We start from the raw sequence: 19,786 nt of genomic DNA, 5'->3' as shown, positions 1-19,786 counted from the left end.
CCGGGGCCGCTCTGCACGGGCAGGGGCGCAGAGTCCGCGCCCGCGGACACGAACCATCTTCCCCCGGCTCCCGAGCTCTCCTCCACCGGTGCAATATGGACGCACCGCTCCCTCCTAATTAAATTGCTGCATCATTCATTTTCTGACGCGGGAGCGACATGGGGTACCGGCAGGCTCCGTGCACTGACACCCCCCTTCAGCAGCGGGGGGGAGGCGGAGAAAAAGGGCGAGAGGGGAAATCACAACAGTTTGTTCTTGTAACAGGCTCACACAGCGGTTTTGGCAGCAACTCGGAAAAACGACCTATGGGCGCTCCCCACCGTCCCCCGCCGTGTTCGTGTGTCAGAGCCCCTTCCCCAGGGATGCTGGCCCTGGGGCAGGGCCGGGCTGCAGGGGTGGGGGCAGCCCCGACCTTGCAACTTTCTCCAATGCCAGCGAATATCGCTCGTCATCCTCCTCGCTGGCTCCTGCCGTCGGATTGTGCAGAGGGACTGGGAGAGGGGAAGGAGAGGAGGGGCTGGGGTTGGGGGGTTGCCCCTGGATTGCAGATCAGCGAGCGCTGCGCGGCTCCGCGGGGATGGACGGACACCCTGCCCGCAGGCAGGGCCGGCTCCTGGCCCACGAACACCCTCTGCCCCTGCCCTCGCCCTCGCCCGGCTGTGACACGAAGCAGCCCCGCGGGATGCCCCGGGGGAGGAGGGCGATCGCCCCGCACCTCCCGCTCCATCCTTTATTCCTCCCGCTCCATCCTTTATCCCCCCGCAATTTCCCAGCGGGTTGAGAAGTCTCAGCTGGTGGGACAGGCGGCTCTCCCAGGGTTTGTCCAGGCCATGTCCTCTTGTCCCCCCAGCCAGGAGACAGAAGTCACCGCGGGCCATGCCCCGCATCTCCCTCCAGCCACAGCAGCTCACGGTCCATCTGTCTCTGCTCCACACACCCTGCTGAGCACAGGACCGGTGTGAGTGTGACTGGCAGGAGCTCCAGCTAAGGCTACGGCTGATGTAACCAAGATTAGGACGTCACTGTGTTATTAATGATAATTATTGGTATTGGCAAGCAGGTTATTTCCTTGCAAAATCCCATCCTGGAGCTGTGGAGCTGGTGGAAATGCATCTCAGCAGGGTGGGAGCTGCTAGGTGCCCTTCGGCTGCCTCTCCCCAGCCTCAGTTGGCATTACTGAAATGCACTTTCCCCTCTGACAGCCTTCTGAAAATAAGGGAAGGAGACACAACTTAGAAAAGGATACTTGAACAATCATTGTATCGTTCAGAAATATCCTTACATATCCTTACAGCATTCTGTTTCCACTGGAGGCGAACGATCCCCCCACTGCAGTCATTGCACAGCAGGCATTTAATGCTCCAGTCAGCCTGCAGTGTGAACCAGCCCCTTCCCTCTCCAACAGAAGTGGCAATGGTGGAGAGAAAGAGGGAGTTTTCTTCCAAAGCTCACTCTGCCTATCCAGAATGAAATATTCTGAGCTTTAATAGTCTCTCTGTCTCGAGCAATCTATGGCAAGGGCAAAAGCAATAAATAGTGCAAGGGCAAGGGAAACTCTCTTGTAATTATTATAGATGGGAGCTGCTTCCCAGCTCTCTCTGTTTTGTTAGAGCTGGGGAATAGTTTAGACGTTCTGGATCTGAGCGTTGAAAGGGTTTGGACACAACCAGTGCCCAGGCTCCAGCTGCATTTCTGCCTAAGAGCCCTGGCAAAGCCAGCTCCTGTTGGGCACTCACTCCCAGCTCCCTGGGGAGAGGAATCACCTCCAGCTGCCAGTTATTGGGGCAGGAGAACATGTGGGAACCCAAGTGTGGGAGGGGGTGCAGAGAGGCACGAGCAGGGCTGGGATGCTGATGAATCCATGATGCAAAATACACATGCACTCGGTTGGGAGAGCTGCCAGCTGGTGCTCCAGGGAGAGATGCCTCCTGTGCCCCTCCTGGGGCACAGAGCAAGGCCCACAGCTGAGAGAGAGCTTCCCATGGGCCATCCTGCCTTTGGGGGCCTCAACAGAGTAACAGGGAAATCCTGGAATTAGGAGGCAAGGCCAGAGCACTGGGCTGTGGGAAATACAGTGCTGAAGCTCTCCAGAAAGCAGAGAGTGGTCCTGGGCAGAAACACTCCCAGCTGCAGAGGCTGCACAAGGCAGACACCCAGTCATGCTTTTAGTCTGGGCTGGGCACAAAGCTGAGCTTAAAATTCCTTCACTGCTCGGGTGACCCCTCTTCTTGTCCCCATGAGATTTCTATTTGTCTTGTGTCTTCAGATAGATATATTCAATACTGAGGTTCTCCTCCCCCCCCCTTTTTTTTTTTTTAGGGAGTCTTTAAAATATTCTTGGGTTTGCATATTATAAATTATTCAGAAAGAAGAAATTTTAGCAGTTTTGAAAATATTGATAGAGGAAAGTCGGAATAGAGAGTCTTCTCTGAGTAACAATGAAGCAGTTTATGAGGCTTCAGTTTTTGTTTTCCCTCTGGGTTCCTTAATTTATTTATCACACATGGACAGAGAAACATAATCATCAGACTGAATTTACCTTTAGTTCTTTGGAAGAGACTATTTCTGTTAAGTCTATATCATATTTTAAGGACCACGACCTGTCTTGCTGTTGTATTAACAGTTCAGCCTCACTTTAAGGGCATCCCAATTGGATGCAGAGGGTTGTCCTTTCCCCCCCAAGTCAATGCAGAGGTTTCACTGTTTGCTGGTGGGTCATGTTTGGCTTGGAAGAGCCCAGGCCAAGGCTCAGGTGCCCCTCACTGCCTGGTATCCTTTTCTCCATCCACTCCTGGTGTTTGACACACCATATGTAAGTACAGGCAGAGATTATTTGAACTGCATAAGCACTGCTGAATACACATGAAATGGAGGAAATGGAAGACACTTAAACTGGACTTTTCCAGCTGGAATCCTTCAAGCTGGAGAATCTCCTTATGTCCAACCAATGCTCCTGGCCACAATTTTTCTTAGTCACCTCAAGATCAGGTGTTTGTTAACCTATGGAATAGCTCTTGATTTTTTCCCAGTCCAGCTGATTTTGATGTGTTATTTTTAGATGAATTTAAGAAATAACAATGCACCCATTTATATTATTTTGGAGTGTTTCTGATATAAAAGTGGCCTCAGCTACTTTAAACTCGCTGGGACTTGAGAGCTGTGCAGAAAGCCCAGCCATGCCCTCAGTAACAAGTTATATGTAATTGGTTTCCACTCACAGGGTTTTTTTTTAAGCAGAGAAATTTTGCCCAGTATTTGATGATATGTGTAAATATTAAAAGGAAAGGAGGGAAGAACTAATGGATAGTATTAAAATAGAACAGCAAATACCAGCAAATTGTGAGTGCAGCATTTTTAATGGATTGTTATTAGATATAAAACAGAAGAGTAGGCAAAATAAAAGGGAGTTTTTATAGGACAAAATTGACAGTTCTGTTATTCTCACTGATTCCTGACATTTCAAGATCAGTTTTTTATCTAATGTTTCAACAGCCTTGGATATTTCCTTCTAGTAAATCAGGCTCAGCTATAGTTTTTTTTCCACCTCAGGCACATAAGCCCACAATTTTTTTCTAAATGTGCTGATATTTATTATAGCCAGTGTCAAAAAACTCTGCACTCCACTTATATATACAAGCTTTTTTGGGATGATGGACAGCCATGGTTAGGTATGCACAACTTCCCCTGACAGCAACTGGAATTTCATGCATGGATCAAAGGCAGAGGAATGCCCTAAGGGTGATCTCTTCCCACCCAACTGAGGAGTGATCAGCATCCTCCAGCACTGAGGGACTTCTTCAGCTCTTCTCAGCATTCTCACAGGCAGCTCTGTGCCCCTACAGCCACATCCTGGAGTCATGGAATCATTTAGGTTGGAAAAGACCTCTGAGGATCATCCAGTCCTACCATTAAACCCAGCATAGCCAGGTCCACCACTAAACCATGTCCCTAAGTGGACATCGACACTTTCTTTGCACAGTTCCTGGGATGGTGATTCCAGCACTTCCCTGAACAGACTGTCCAGTGCTTGACAACCTTTTCAGTGAAGAAATTGTCCGTAATATCCAACCTAAACCTCCTCTGGCACAACTTGATGCTATTTCTTCTTGTTCAATCACTTGTTACCTGGGAGAAGGGTCCTGTCTACAACCCCCTTTCCTCCTTCATGACAACCCACTGCATCTTTTTTGAGCTTTTCTTTTCAATGCAAAGACTTATTTTCACCTGGTAGAACAAATTCAAGTTTTGATGTCCTGAATGAGGCCAAACATGAACTCCTCAAAGGCAGATCATGGACCTGGAACTGTATTTTCTGAATATCTCCATCATCCATTCAGAGGGCAACTGCTTTGTTGTTCCCATTAGAAAAACCTTGGATAATGCAAAAATAGTGTTGGAATTCTCTTGTTGTGGCACAATCGTTGTAGTTTATTTTTACACCTACACATTCTGCAGCTAAACGTTTTCTATTGCAATTTCTATGTCAGTTTTCTTTTCTTTTCCCCTTGTGGCCTAATCTTACATACCTCCTAATTCTTATATTTTGCCTGTGCACACTAAAGTGGAGATTACCCTACAGTACATTCCATAAGCAACAGCATGGATTTCCAAGGCAGCTGGATTTAGAGTTGCCAGAATTAGAAACATGAGCCAGACGAGATCCCCAGGACTGGGCCATAAAGCCAATCAATTTAAAATGTAATAGAAAGCACTATCACTGTGCTGAGTTCCGTGTGGAGGAAGGCACTTATTGCTCATTTGGAAAGAGAAGCTCATATTCAAAATTGCTTTTTAGATCAGTCTTGGTCCTGCTTTTAGTGATGTCAGTGGTGACACTTCCGCTGAGTCCAGTAGTGCCAGAATTTTCTGTTTACTGCTGTTCCTTCTCCAGTTTCCCCTCTTCTCCCCTTCCTGTCAGCAGGTGCTCCCTGTCAGCACTCCTTGCTTGGTTCAGAGGAGGCCACCAAGATGATCAGAGGGATGGAGCACCTCTCCTGTGAGGAAAGACTTAGAGAATTGAGATTGTTCAACCTGAAGCTTCAGGTTGACCTAATTGTGGCCTTCCAGGACCTGAAGGGAGCCAACCAAAAAGGTGGGACGAGACTTTTACAAGGGTCTGAGTGCCAGGACACAGCAGAATGGCTTCAAACTGGCAGACAGTGAGTTTAGATATTAGGAAGGAATTCTTCCCTGTGAGGGTGGGCAGGCCCTGGCACAGGTGCCCAGAGAAGCTGTGGCTACCCCAGCCCTGGGAGTGTCCAAGGCCAGGTTGGATGGGGCTTGGAGCAACCTGGGCTGGTGGGAGGTGTCCCTGCCCAGGGCAGGGGGTGGAATGAGATGATCTTTAAGGTCCCTTGCAACCATTCTGTGAGTGTATTGAGATTCCTCTTTGAGGACAGTTAAGATACAGAATTTATCTTTCAGCTCAGAGGCAACAAGATGGACAGTCATTTTAGTGCTTTAGAGGAAGGAGTTCAACAGCCCTGGAGGAGATGGTGAGACGTGTCTTCTCTGCTGTTGCAAGTCTTGCCCTCCTTTCCTTTTGCCACCCTGCCACAAGTTTAGAGCAGCCCCAAGTTCTGAACAGGGGGTGATCCTTCATCCCAAATGGGCTGAGCTGTGAACCTCAAGATGAGCTGACTCACTCTGACTTCACTTCCCTCTAATGGAAGTTGTGGGCTAATGTACCTCTGTAAAAACAGCGAGAGAGGTTTGGGTCTTGAACTCCTGGATCTCCTCTGACATCTAATACTGTAATACTTGGGTTTCCAGTCTGTGATGCATTAACACATTAGCATCCACTTTAGATATCATTTTTATTATGCTAAAATTACTAAATGGCAAGAGACAGAACGAGCAGAAGTATCTGAGTGTGTCTTCCTCAGCCTTCAGCCCCCAGCTGACCTCTGGAAGTGTGTTGGTCTCCATCTTTCCCACCAGCCATGGTTCCTTCTGACTTAGGCAATGGAAATTGCAGTCAGAAATCCAGTAGTGTGGCTACTTTACATGAAGCAGTTCCCTGTCTGATAGAAATTTTTTCAAGAGGAAAATGGCTGCTTTTCATTTTTCAAATACTGAAGGGTTTTTTGCCATTTTATATAATACCAAATTTCTTTCACAAGGAACTGTGGGAACTGCCATTTTTGATCACTGCATCCAGATAGTCATTACATGTACAAGGAGGAGCAGAGATCTAGAAAGTAAGACCTGTCAGGAAAGAGTAAATTAGGATTGTTCTGAATTGAAGAGTAGAGGGAACATGATCATACTTTTGAATTATACAAAAATATGTTGAAAAATGAAGGGAATACTTTGTTCTCTACAAATATAGCATTGGAGAGGGAATAAGAAATGGGTCTTAATTTGTAACTAGAAAGGTTGATGTCAAATATTAGGAAGATGTTTGTGATGGAAAAGCTAAAGAAGTTGCAGAGCCTTTGACCTGTAAACAGGCAGGTGAGGTTCTGTGGTAGGAACCCCAGAGGTCAGTTCCTGTGGCTCAGAGATGGAGTAGGTGATCCTCCAAAACCTGAGCATCCTCCAAACCCTACACTGTTCATGTGGAGGGGCAAATTGTTTGTGGTCATAAACTATACTCCTTCATATATATTTGCTTCATGAAATACAATGGGAAAATTCAATAAAAACCAGAATTGGAACCAGATTCCAATAGAAACAATGCCATAAAAAATGTAACATGAAAGAGCTGAAGGTTTCTATGTCAGCAGTGTATGCCAGGCTAAGTCATATGTTAAGCATTGTATATCCAGGCTCTGAACTCTTGCAATTGGCTGCAATCATCATCTTTTTCATATATATACACTCATATGGATACCCAAAACAGATTCCTGCAAACAGACATCCTTGGATGATTTTGCATAGCTTCAATTTTTCAAGGTTCTTGTGTTTAGGGATTTTATTTTCTATTGATTTTCATCCTCTCTGTACCATCCATCTCCAGTTGGCTGCATAGCCAGAAATACCAGTTTCTTGGGTAGTCACCTTCCAGAAACTGGAATTTGAGGCAAAATCTCAATATAAGCAGATTTACAACAAGCTCTGAGAATTGGGATTCCTGAATATAGATAAAATCCTAGGTATTAGTGTAATGTTATAATGTAAAATCCATAACAATGCTCAGCATTTCCTACCCACTTTTATAGTATTAAATGTTTGCAGTTCCAGGGAGTGTGAGCCAGGCTTCCTTTCAGCTGTTGATTTAACTAGGCTTAAAATCCAATGAATAAATTGTACCTAGTTCATCAGCTTGTGGGGTGCTCAGTGCCTACACACCAAATAATAAGCTCCACATCCCACTGTGAGCTGTTTATGGCCAGAAGACTGCAGGGAACACCACGGTGGGACTGTCAAAATAAAACATGTAATGAACTCATAAGTGAAAGGAAGGGATATTGGTTGAAAATCAAGGCCATAAATATGTGTCACACCTGTCCTCTGGGTGGTCAGCAGCAATCAAGCTGTTGTATTCTGAACATATTTCCAAGCTGGTGCTGTCTGATTTGTCCTTCCTGACATACCAAGGGGTACAGTGAAAGCCTGAACAGCTTCAGGGCCATTGCAAAGGGTGCAGCCAAGGGGATGTTTATATTTCAAGCTAAATATACAACTGACCCAGGAAAATTCGGGGCTAATTATGTTTTATTGTGTTAACCCTTTTAGGAAAAAAAAAATCAGAAAAAAATCAATGGAAATAGGTTTACAGCAGCTGTTTCACCACCCAGCAAGCTCCTGCACTTTCCCACAAAGGTTACTCTGAATGTGGAAAGAGTCTAATATAAGAATTAATAGTCATAATTTACACTGTGGGAGTGCCCAGGATTCCCTCCATGCAAGAAAAAAACCCTTTACCCAGGAAAGCTTCCAACCAGTGACCAATGTGCGTGAATCTACTTGTGATTATTCCTCTTCACACCTACAACTCCATCTCAGTGTATAATAAATTCAGCTCAGTCCTTAGCATAGTTCTCCCAAAGGTTACTAATTTTAGCAGGCAGTGTTCATTATTTTTCTAAAGAAGGGAGATCCAACATTTCATGTCTCTCCACAAAAGGTCCCAAATAATCACCTAACTGCTTTCAGGGGGGTACCCCATCTGCTAGAACAGAAACTGCTTAGGGACTCTATATGGTTTTAGTACAAAATCTTTTTTCTTCTTTATTTAATTTAAATGATAGTATTAGTAAGCTGTAAAATCTCACTGTTTAAAATGTAATCTTTTATTTTGCCATTTAAGCAGCTGCTGTTTGGGGAGAATCCATTCCTGCTGAAGCCATTTGGGGCCAGTCTTATGTAAATGCTACTGAAGAGTCCCTGAGACCTGAATGATTTTCCAGCTTGAGTACACAAGGTAGATGAGGCCCTTTGTAACTCCCTGCCAAGTGGTTTTATTGCTGAACTGCATCACTGCCACACACTTGTTATTCCTGACCTGTAGTGGTCCTACCAGGGCCAACACTGGGAATTGGGAAATCACCCAAACTGGCTCCATTCCCATCTCTCCTTGCTCTTCAGCATCCTAAAAAACCTGATTTTTCCTGCTGCTGCAAGACATGTGAGCAATCAGAGAGCACAGGACCAGGGGAGCGATGCTGTGGGTGCATTTCATCCACCCACAGCCACTGGAGTCTCCTTTTGGGCTTCCAACCTCCTCTCCCTTCCCACCCCTTCTCCCTTCTGCTCCTTGTCACAGCCCTCTCCCTTCTGCTCCTTGTGCTGAAAGGTGTTGCCAAAATTCCCCTGTGGATGTTCAGGTTTTCAGCTTGTCAAAGGGACATCACCAGTATTGGCCAGGTAGGGACTGATCCCTTTCTTTTAATATATGACTAAAACATGTTGTGCTGTCAAACTGGGTTAAAAACATGAAAGCAGCAGAATGGCAAAAGTGCTGAAAAACGTGGGAAAACAGAGGCATTGTGTGATTATCTGGTGTGCAATGCAGATGCAAACAGCACCATTTCCCTCCCATTTGCTTACCTGTAAATGACTGCAAGGCAGGGCAGAAGGAGGCCAGCTGGATTCAATTACAGAGAAAGGTAAAAGCCTTTTTTGCTTCTGGTTTTCATTTTGCACTTTAGAGCAGGGTCATATTTTGAATTTCTTCACAGACTTTTAAAAAAATGAGTGAAGTTCTCAGCAACGCATCCCAAGTGTAGGAGTGTGTGTTAATCAGGGTTCTAAAAAGGAATTCTATTTTTATACTGATAATTAATGTTTTGTCTCGTGCAGCATTCCCAGTGATCCACATAAAGCACATTTTAGGGCCTTAAAGCTGCTTAGGGAGATTTCAGGGGACACTAATCTGCAGGACTTTCACTGACAAACTAAAGGCAATGTCACAGGAAAATCTTGTCATGGCAACCCCACCCCAAGCCCATCTGCAACAGTCCTGAGCCACAGAGCTCCCAGGAGAAGGAAACCCCAGCACAGGACACTGTATTTATTGGGATTAGATGAGAGGGCTTTGGTGTGCCAGAATTATTTCTACAGGCAAAATTAGGGCACTGGGTTGGTGACAGAGCTGCCTCCCAGTGTGGGAGGAGATGGGGCAAATAGGGATCTTCAAAGCAAACCTCTTGCTCTCTGATTTTCACTTTATAATGATAAGAAACATCATCATCATCACCACCATCAATAATAATAATGATAATAACAATAATTACAATAAGAGCAATAATTACCTTCCACTAGCTCTTAATAAGCCTGGATCATTATTTTATGCATTTTTCTAAGATTTTTTTTTCCTCCTTTGCTTCACACTTCCAGTTGCAGCAGCTCCTGGTTGTGGATTGCTGGGGCAGTGCCATAATTCCCATAATTCCTGCCCTCCATGCACTAATGCAGCAAAGCAAGTAGTGGTAAAATAGGGACACAAACCTTTGGAGTAGGTGGACAGTAGATAATTATTTTTTCTTTATAGCCATTTTTACCTTATAGAGTTTTTTCTCACTCTAAATTGTTGGCCTTTGCTGATGAATATAATCCTCTGAGTAGTTACTCACAGACATAATTCTTTTGTACTTGGTGCAACATGAGGGTTTGTTAAACCTTCCCCTCCCTTGTCTTGCTCCATACCCTTATTTCTTAGGCAAGCCTTTAGCACAGTAGTGGATTTCCCAGGTACTCAGGTGATGCTCAAATGCCCTAAAGTTACAGGGGGATAAAGGCAGAGCCAAGGAAGTAGAGCAGTGGATTCTCTGGGTTAAGATGACAGACAGGTTAAGATGACAGACATTGTTCCCCCCCTCTTACTTATTCAGCTATATTTATTTTCTCAGTGGATTTTCTCCTTTTTGGTGTCTCGCTGTATCCTGCAGTGTCAGGGAAATGTGTTAAGAAAGCTCTGCCACCCGGGGAAGTGCATGGTCTTAAAATTTGTGCACAAGGAGGGAAAAATGTAGGGTTATTTGGAGCCTTTAGACAGCTATTGGAGTTTGAAGGAGAGTTGGAGGCTCTCGACTGTCTGGCAGTTTCTGTCGAGCCAAGGATGGAGGCTCCTTCCACTTCCAGCCTGTAGCACAGGTGTTCCCTGCAGCAAAAGTCATATCCCCTGACACTTTGAGCATAGTAATGGCTTTGAGTTCCTCATGTGAAGTCTGGTGGTGGCTATTTCAGTCCTAACCTCATCTTGCCTTCTCACATTTGGTGGGAGCGCCGACATCATCACGCTGCTGCCACTTTGCCTCGCGACTGACAGTGTCGGAATGATCAGTCCCCGGGAAGGGAGGTGTTGGATGTGTGCATTTCCCTCCTGTCTTCAGCAAATTATAGCAGGTTTCAAAGTTACTGAGATTCCTCCAGGATCAGAGAAGGTTTCCACCTCCCCCAGACCCTCTTGTGTAACCCTGGGGACTGAACTAGAGCATTGGCCCCTTGAGTTGAAGGCTGGTGTCAGTCTAAGGCTCCTGCAAGTCCATATGCTAAAATACCTTTTGTTCTTTGTTTTCTCCCATCAAGGTAACCTCACTCTGACAGAAAGCAGTCCCTCAAAGAATCCTTGGCTAATTTTAGAAATTCAAGGGTGACTTGCCCCATTTATTGCGGGTGTAAGGAGCGAAAAAGCCTTTCTGCACCAAACCCTTTTTTCTCTGTTTGTGCCAGTGCGAGTGAGAAAGAGCCTGACTTTAACAGAACAGATAAAAATAAACCCAGCGATGGACAAAGCCAATTATGTTCTCCATTGCCTAGGGATGGGCAGCCTAATTTGCAGCTGACAGTGATTTGATTGACTGAACCATCCTTTTTCTGATCCAGCATTTGAAGTAATTTTTATTGTAAACCAATCATTACCATGCAGGACTCTGAGTACCATCAGTGTCACCATGACAAATTCCCACATCAGTGTCAGTGTTGCTGCTGGGGTTTTTCCTCCCATCCTTCAGTGCCTGACGTGTTCTGGGAAGGACTGGCCACGGAACGCCATGGCCCTGTCCTCAGCACGAGCCCTGGGCAGAGCAGCTAATGGGTTGTGTGAGAGGGACAGTGCCAAACACATCAGCACCAGCACTGGGGGACTTGTTTCCAACCTCTTTGCTGTCATTTTGGCAGGGCTGCTAAATTTAGTCCTCTAGTTCTGAATATACAGACAGCGCATTAGGCTGGGAGTTGAGCAGTGCACATTTTCTCCATTTCATCTGGAATTGTCTCTGATTTTGCTCCTTTATGTGGTTTATAGGTCATAAAATGATTCCCCCCCTCCCTGAGGATATTGTACTGGTTTGTGTCCGACATCTGTGCCGTGGTGTATTGTCCGTATGTTCCCTGAATGGCCACACAGGCACAGCTTCTGCCCAGCATTGTTGGACAGAACATCACTTCATTAGAACCAGCTGGGATTTATTTTCACCAGAACTTCAGCAACGTCTCCCTCAAGCAGCCAGATTCCTGATTTTTCAGAGTTGTGGGATTTACTTGTCTGCACCAGGAAAACTTCCTGCTGGGTCATGTAAGCAGAGATACAAGGAAATTTGGAGACAGTGACCCGAGAGGATACGTGGAGGGTGAAGATCTGTTGCTCTTGCAGAGGTGATGTGTCCTACATTGCCTTTCCCAGGTCCATGAGAGCACAGTATAAAACCAGGAGGCTCCAGCTACACATTTCCTCTATTTCTACTTAGCTGTGAAATCTGCAATTTCTTTCCTTCTGTTACAATATCCAGTAAAGACTGATTATCAAATGGTAGACAGACACCTCTAGTGCTAACAGGAGGATAAAAGCCTATAATTTTCCTAAGACAGGTCACCAGGACTTGGCTCTAGTATTGCATAGTTCTATCAACAGTTTAACTCCTGCCAAAGTCCTGAGTTAAAGGAGGGTCATTAAAGCTGTGACATCAAGCACAGAGACAGTGAGACAGTTCAGGGTTGTGGTACCTGGTGCATCTCAACTTCTGCTCCTTCCACTCATTCTTTTCAGCTGCACAACCACATGGATGTAAAGGTGACTGTGCTGAAGAGCTGTGAGAAGCAAACTATATATTTTCCACTCACTTGCTTTGTGCCCTGTAATTTAGATTGACTACATATTTATATTGACCAAACATATATATACACATTGATTTTATTAGGCCAAAAAATCAAAGGGAAGGTGGAGAAATGTATTTAATCATTTCAGTAGAAGTTGAATGTTATTATTTCGGTAGCAAATCTAAGCATCAGTTAAGTGAAGTTGGTTTAAGTGGGTTTATATTAACAAAATAATATTTTTGTTCATTCTTATATAAATATGCCCTCCTTCCTTCCTGTATAAAACTGATCTTAGCATCCCACTTTAGAACAGACAGGGCTCAGTGTCCTTCCCTGAATGATGAAGGGGTTGGAAGCATTTTGGAGGCAATGAGGCAGGGGGAGACCACACCTGGTGGTCCAGGCTTCTGCAAGCTCATGTCCTACCCCTGCAGGGACTCACAGGTGACTCCTGACCTTCGTTTTGGGCTGGGATGTGGTGACGTAACTGCTGGAGAGGTGTAGGATCTGTGCACTGAGAAGAGCTCTTGGTGGGGTTGGCAGAGGTCGGGGTGGGTGGCTGCAGGATCCCATGGGATGGGCAGAGGGGCTGGGATTTGTGATGGGGCCACGGCAGCCTCCAGTGCTTCTGGGACCTCTGCACGGATCTGGGGTGAGAACTGTGCCCTCCTCGCTGCTGTGCCAAGGGGAAGTGCTGAGAACAAACCTCACAGCCCTGTTTCAGGAACAACGCTGTGAAAGGAAACAGATTGCCTCAGGCAAGACATTTAGAGGGTCTTACACTTCTCTTTATGCTTTTAAAGTGCTTGTTCTTGCTCTCAGTGAGATGCTGCCTTTCCAGGATGAGCTTGGACAGGGACATGCTGTGTGTTGGGCACACCTGCCGTGAGCTGCTCCGAGCTGCAAGAGCTTGTTTAGGTCATTCCCAGACAGAGAAATCCGGAGAAACAGGAAGATCTTTGTGCATCCACATATTGCTGTGTATCTTCTCTGTATCACGGACTCACGGAACGGTTTGGGTTGGAAAGGACCTTAAAGATCATCTCATTCCACTCCCTGCCATGGGCAGGGACACCTTTCATAGCCCAGGGTGCTCCAAGCCCCATCCAACCTGGCCTTGGACACTTCCAGGGATTGGTCAGCCATAGCTATGCACCAATAATCTCATGTAGCTGTTTACAGCAATTAAATACATTTCTATCAAATGTAGATTCTAGTCAAGAGTTGCTAAAACTAAGATTAAAAATTGAGGTTTCTAAACTCCTGTTCAGACCCACAGGGTTTGGAGTTACTGAGCACGTTTCTCAGGGATTTCAATAGGCCTGGTCCTCCCACCTGTTCAAAAGAAGCTTTAAGACCCTTTATCTTGCAGCACTCTATGTTTAGACACTTATTTTTAAAACTTTCATTTTATTTTTAATGTATTCCCTCTATCTGAAACTCAGAAGAAGGTTTGCTAGAAAAACAATGTCAATTTTTCTTTCCCTCCACCTTTTTCCACATTAATTGCTCATACATCTCTCTTATTCTTTTGCAAGTTCTCTGAGTCATGGATCACATCACAACAGCCTCTGTCATGCTCAGCCTTCCCACCCAGCAGGGGCAACAGGGCAGGACAAACGAATTTTTCAATTAAATTATATTTTCAATTAAGTTTTCAGTTCAAACCCTAATTTCTCTTTGAAGAAACCAGACAGGTGAGACAACAGGCACAAGTCTGGTGGCAGCAAAGAAGTTTCTCCAAATAATCAGCCATTCTAGTTCAGCCCTTTGCTATATGATAAACCAATATGTGGATTTTTAAGTACAAGAACTAATTTCACGGTGTTGTTTTTTAGAATAATCCTCGGGAAGTTTGATCTGCTCTTAACTGGTGCAAAAAAGTGGTCAATAATTATTATTACGTGATCAGTTTTCCTCCAAGCCTGTCTTCTGTATAGATTTTAGTATATCTATATAGCTTAAAACAGCTTTCTGGAAGGGGAAAATAACATTAGAATTCATTTTGGCCATTATAAAAGGAGTAATTTACTTGTAACTGGTCCTTAATAAAGCTAATAGCTCTTGGCTTCACTGCAAGATGGTTAACAAGCCCATCATTAACTGTGGCTAATGAAAAATTAATTAAACTTTTTATAATCTAATACCAGATGACAAATCATTTTAAATCATGGCCTTGGTTGCTCATGTCACTAAAGCCAATAAATGAGTTTGAAAGTTCATATATATATTTGTATAAAACAGAACTGTGAGTGAGTATAGAATGAATTATGCTGGTTGTCAATAGTAATTTTTTCAGTGGCTTCTAAAATTTCTTCTCGACATTCCCAGAATTCTCCCTAATGTCTGACCCTGCATGTAATTTTGGGATGATTTAATGTGAAACCTTAACCTTGCATGTGATCAGAGAATCCTGGCATCTGCACTTGGATTAACCACATCAACCTGGAGGGCAATTCCCAAACCTGTGAAGATTTCGAAGAAGGAGGGAAGGATTACTACAAAGTTTAGCAGGAAATACCAAAACCGTTTCACTGGATTTTAAACCCTTCCAGGATGCCAATATGGACAGAAAACTAATTTTTCTTTCTGTTTTGGATTTGTGTAAGTAACTCGAGGAAGAAACAGCAGTAGGATCAATAAATTCTGTCTGAAAACCAGTCTAAAGGCAGCCACATGTCTCAGAAGTGCAGGATTAATGGGGGAAAACGCTAAGCACTCAAAGAGCCTTTCACAAGATGGGTCAGGAGCCATTTGGTAAATCCAATGGATATTTCAGAGATATAGGATTAGCTCACAAACCCTAAAATACTGTACACATATGACTAGAAGTCATAACTTCTGAGGTGATGTGTTGTCAGGGTTGATACAACCCTAACACTCCTTTTTCTGAGCTGAATGTTCCTTTTGTAGGGCACTCCAAGTGAGCTTTGTGAGGAGCAGATGCCAAGGATGCTCCTGTTCGAGTGTGGAGAGGGGAGCAGGGGGCAGGTGGGGAGGAGGCAGCAGGGCAGGGCTGTGGGCAGGAGCTGCTGCTGGAGGTGACCTCCTGCCCAGGGGCCAGGCCCTGTCCATCAGCTCACACAGCTCTTTTTGGAGGTCTGCTCGAGCTGCACACATGAAACCTTTTGTCGTGATGAGAAGAGAGGATTTCCTTTGAAGTAACTGATGCTTTGTGCATGATGTGCTCCCTGTCCTTTATTCAGCTCTCTCAGTTCTGCCCAGGCTATACCTGCTCCTCCTCTGGGGTCAGAGGACTTGACCTCTATCCCTGTGGCTCCTTTGTTTCCCTTTCCTTCCCCTCCCATAATACTGGGACGTGCTCACTGCGTGTTGCCTCCAGGGCTGAGCTTCCAGCTCTGCTTCCACTCCCTGCCTCACCTTGTGATCCCTCCCTCTGCATCCCTTACAGATCTATATATACCCCTCATAAAGATGTAGTTCAGTAGCAGCTCCACATCCCTGGAACTGCCTGATGTCCCATTTGGGGTGTAGATGTTCTTGGAGACAAATGCCATTCTCAGTGAACTTATTAAAGACCTAAAAGTTCCTGATGTACATACACTTACAGTAACCCAAGACAAACCTATTTTCTGTCTATCCCTGTTGCTTGAAAAAGCCCAAATTGATTTATTTTCAAATGCAGGCATTAGTTTGCCAAGTGCAAGAATATGTAATGCAGCAATTATGGGCATTCCCCAAAAGCTGCTTTTATGTATTTATGAAGAAAGCTCCCATGGGTACCACTTCATGTAAAATATTTGACTTGGAAATGCTTTTATTTTTCTAAGTTGTTTTCAGTTTTCCATCTTGAAAGCTGATGTAATATTTTTCATACCATGTAATATTTCTTTGAAAAGCCATGTCCTGTAGCCAGGATTGCCATGGAAAACATTTAGGCAGTGAGCAAACCTTTGAGAAGACATGCACAGCTCCTTGAAAGCTATTTTACAAAAGAGATCACAGCACCACATTTATTTTTTTTCTCCAAAGACCACATTTAAACTGATTTTTTTTTATTATCTGTAATTCAGACATCCCCTAAAATGTAATTAATTTCCATCACACCGTTTCTGTGATTCAAATGATGGATAACAAATGGCTTATGCATATTCCTAATATATCAGCATTATATCAAACACTCAGTTTATTGCATTACAGATGATACCAAGTAATGGTAGTCATTCACATGAATAGTTCTCAAGTCTGATTGAATTTGATTCCTTATTAAAGAGAGTTCCACGGTGCAGAATATCATCCCAGCAATATAATACAGAAATTGCTTCCAGCATGTGAAATGTGCAATTATAATAAGCAAATATTTAACTCATACTATGCTCTTGGGATCACAGTGTCAATAAGAGACTTAAAAATATTAATTGTTTCATCAGGCAGAAGCACCTCAGGAGGGTCCATGGCTGGGGTGGTCTGCCAGGGCTCTCCAGAGGGCTGAGACAGCTTCAGGAGGAAGCTGATGCTGATGCTTGATATAAATGAAGACTGGGATCTGCTCTAGGGTCAAAATACTGAACATAAAATTAATAAGCATCCAGTTATGACAGCAATAAATGACAATGACATTCAGTTGATGGGAATGTCAGAGGAAAACAGGAGTGTAGTGCACGTGTGTGGAGCTGCCTGCTTGCACACACACACATTGGGTGGACTTCTCCAAGGAGGGCTCAGGGGCTCTCACCACTAGAGATTTATTTCAGGGGTACAAAAAAAGGGCTGTCACTGTGCTCATCCTGTCACAGAAGGTGTAACTGTGAGAAGAAGAAAAAAAAATTCATTGTGACCCCCCCACCCTCCTTAGTATTCCTTCAAGTACTTGGGACAATCTAGTCCTGAGGATGCTCCTGATAAGAAATTAAAATAAAAATGGAATTTCTCTCCCTTCAGAGCCTTCTGCCTTTCACACAGAGCTGGAGCTGCTCGTTGCTTTCGTGCTGACTGGTGCCATTATTCATGAGCATTTGCAGCAGGAGACAGATGTATGAACTCTCATTTTCTATGGAAGATTTCTTATGGAGCCAGCATTACCAGGCAATGATTAGATAAGATGACACCATGGGAAATTCAGGATGGAAAAAAGCCGGAGCGGGCACGCTGCAGAGCTGGAACACTCACATCCTCACTGAAGGGCCTTCATCTGGGGCATTCACAGGAGTTCTTTGAAAGGCACCAGCTCCCTAATGAATCTTAATAATTGGGATTTGACAATACCTAGCAGCAGAAGCTGCCTGGATGCTTAATAATAGTGCAGTCATTTTCTGCTGGCCCTTTGGGTTGCAGCAGGGCACATGTGCTTGCAGTGCTCAGTCTAAAACAGAGATTTGTGTTTACTGGAATTATATACCTTTGTATGATGTATCTCTACATTTATCATTGGGGTATTTTTTCGAGGCAGGGCTGCAGGGATTTCCATGGACTAACTCCAGGGGAAATTTAGGATGAACCAGAGGCAGTGCCAGCTCAAAGCAGAGCTGAGAATTCATCTGCCTCAATGCCAGTGCTCTTTTATGGAAATCAGCTCTCTAATCAGGAATCGTTTGTCGTCACTTTGTAAGAGTTGGTGTGTCAGGATAAATTGAGTCATTAATTGCAAATACACCAGTGAGATGTTGGAATATGGATGGGATGTATATGTATGCAAGTGAAGCTGTTGAAGGAATGGGATGTACAGACAATGTGAGGCTGCAGCAGTGAGGAGATATTGAATATGAAAGGGGAGAACAGAAATGTAAAAGGTGATTTTAAAGGAAAGGCAAGTGTTGCGCACAGGAAAGGGGAAGGTGTAGATAAGAATTAAATGCTGGATATTCCAAGTGCTTTCAAACACATTAGGTGCAGAAAGCTACCATAAGTTACATTTCACTGCATTATATGAAACATGAAAAATTATGGGCTTTTCACTCCTAACTCGTGGTATTTCAGATAAGCTCCAACAACAGTGTTCAGTGGGAATGGCAGGATAAGACTCTTGGGAAGGGATGCTCCAGAGGGGCTTCAGGTACTGTTGAAGGGGTCCTGCCTCTTGGGAGCTTATAACCTCACATTCTGCTTATTAATTTGGATTTATTTAACAGTTTCAAATGGATTATGATGAAATTAAACAGAAGGAATTTATGAAAATCGTGTGGCACAAATAATGAAATTTTGGCTTTTTCAGCAGAGCCTTGAGGAAAAATCACTGCTGGGTCTTGTGCAGCTCTCCCAGCAACCTTGATGGTGAAGTAAGCTTAAAAAAGCACTGAATCAGGCTGTCAAATAACCTGAGCAGCAATGTATATATATGCGAGGTGTTACATAAAAGAGGATTTTTAATATATTATAAAAACTGGTAACACGGTGACAAGAAATCTGTTAATTAGCATGTCTGCCATACATCTTTTTGAACAGTCACCTTAAGAAGAACTGAAGACAGCATTAGCAACAATGTGATACAAAATAATTAGCTTGTTTTCAGGGCTTAAATAGTCATTACTTTCTTGTGAAGTCCCTAATTAAGCTAATCCTAGTTTATAATACATTGGCAACAACTATTTATGTAGCAGCTACTTCTTAGGGGCTAAAAATAACCTCAGGTTTTGAAATGCTCAAAATGATATGCAAAATTGTAGAGTTTGGGACAGGAACAATACAGACTAAAAAAAAAATTATGTAAGTGCTTGATTTATTCCTTGCTGCCCACATGAAATTTGTCCACCTGGAGGCTGCAGGTACAACTGTTTAAAGGCTTTCATGAGACAATGTTCCCCTTTCTGCTCTGCGAGTCTGTGCCAGCCTGTTGCCATGATTTTCTCAGGAGGTCCTGTTCCACCACTGCCCAATTATTTCCTAAAAAGTGGAAAGACTTTTTTTTTTCTCTGACTCACACTGTAATAGATGAAGGAGTGATTTCCAGTTTGATGTTCCACTTCAGTCAAAAGAAAAGAACTGATAACATGAAGTTGACACAAAATAAAGCACGAAGCCTGAGGTGTTGGACAAAATAGGCTTTGACCTTTGTCCAAAAAATAACAGAAACTCTAAAAAGGTAGAAAAACATATGTTTTGGAAGAGGAAGATTCATATCTTACAGTTCACATTTTTTCAAGTAGAAGAATTTTTTCTTTCCTTGACTTTGTACTTTACTTGATAATCTACCTGTGGTCAGTTGGGAACAATATTTAGGGATAAAGCCCTCAAGTCATGCAGGAATGAGCTCATGTTCATCCAAAATAATGAAAGTAGCTGAGGTGGGAAAATACAGGCTGATATGGAAAAGCAAGGACTCTCTGGCCAAAAGGAATAATTTATG

General features: G+C 43.9%; 1 long non-coding RNA gene across 1 annotated transcript in view; it reads left to right on the top strand.

Annotated features, from left to right (window-relative positions):
- LOC139676983 (uncharacterized) overlaps nucleotides 1-19,786 on the top strand; it is a 36,727-nt gene that overhangs the window by 1,034 nt on the left and 15,907 nt on the right. The window lies entirely within an intron of this gene.

This window comes from Pithys albifrons, chromosome 11 (assembly GCF_047495875.1).
Source record: "Pithys albifrons albifrons isolate INPA30051 chromosome 11, PitAlb_v1, whole genome shotgun sequence".
NCBI classification, from domain to species: Eukaryota; Metazoa; Chordata; class Aves; order Passeriformes; family Thamnophilidae; genus Pithys; species Pithys albifrons.
Note: the sequence above shows the minus strand (reverse complement) of the source record. Positions and strands in the feature narration are given on the sequence as shown.